Source organism: Euphorbia lathyris, chromosome 10, assembly GCF_963576675.1.
Source record: "Euphorbia lathyris chromosome 10, ddEupLath1.1, whole genome shotgun sequence".
Classification (NCBI taxonomy): Eukaryota; Viridiplantae; Streptophyta; class Magnoliopsida; order Malpighiales; family Euphorbiaceae; genus Euphorbia; species Euphorbia lathyris.
The window spans coordinates 68128520-68129213 of record NC_088919.1 but is presented as its reverse complement, the minus strand read 5'-3'; the positions used below and the strand labels follow the sequence as shown (position 1 = coordinate 68129213).

The 694-nt window shown below is 27.7% G+C and overlaps 1 non-coding gene across 1 annotated transcript; it reads left to right on the top strand.

Moving 5' to 3' along the window:
• Positions 1 to 317: 317 nt before the first annotated feature.
• Positions 318 to 404, top strand: LOC136210252 (small nucleolar RNA SNOR75). The gene has a single exon (XR_010677960.1). It is a non-coding gene; the product is annotated as a small nucleolar RNA SNOR75 (small nucleolar RNA).
• The last annotated feature ends 290 nt before the right edge of the window (positions 405 to 694 follow it).

Genomic DNA, 694 nt, shown 5'->3' with positions numbered 1-694 from the left:
GTTTTCGACTAGTAAATTATAATATGAAATCCTTTCATAATTTTACAAAAGTAGAAAAAGCTAGAATCGAAAATAAATATTAAATATCTCGTTTCTTTATTTTGTGAAATAAAAAACAAATCGCCAAACGGGGGTATAGTTGTAATTTCAGTTACATAGAAACCCTAATTTCAAGTATAAAAACATCATCAAGGCTCTCTTCCTCAAATCTCCTCTCATGGCTGCTTTTCCATCTTTAGTTTTTTTTCCTTCTGCTCTTCCTTTTATCAATGATTTTCCATTGTTTTAATTTCTCGTTATAGACTAGTATAATGATTTCTCGGTGATGAAGAAAACACAGATGACGAGTCTGATTATCCATTCTCTAAATCATGACGACAAATCGAGGCATTTGTCGGAGAGAAATCTTTCTTTTTCTTTTCATTTTTTTATAAAAATTATTCAATTAGATTCGAAATCGTCCAATTTATGGATATAAATTTCATTGAATTAGATTGTTCTTATAATTTCCGTTGAAATTTTACTGAGAGAAATCGTTTTATTTTCTCTTAGCTTTTCTTTCATTTTTTTTTTTTTATAAAAATTATTGAATTAGATTGAATTTTTTTGATAGAGATGATCGTTCTTATAATTTTATTTGCATCTGAGAAAGTTTGAGGAAAATAGTTCCGTTTTCCTTGAAATCAGCTGGAAA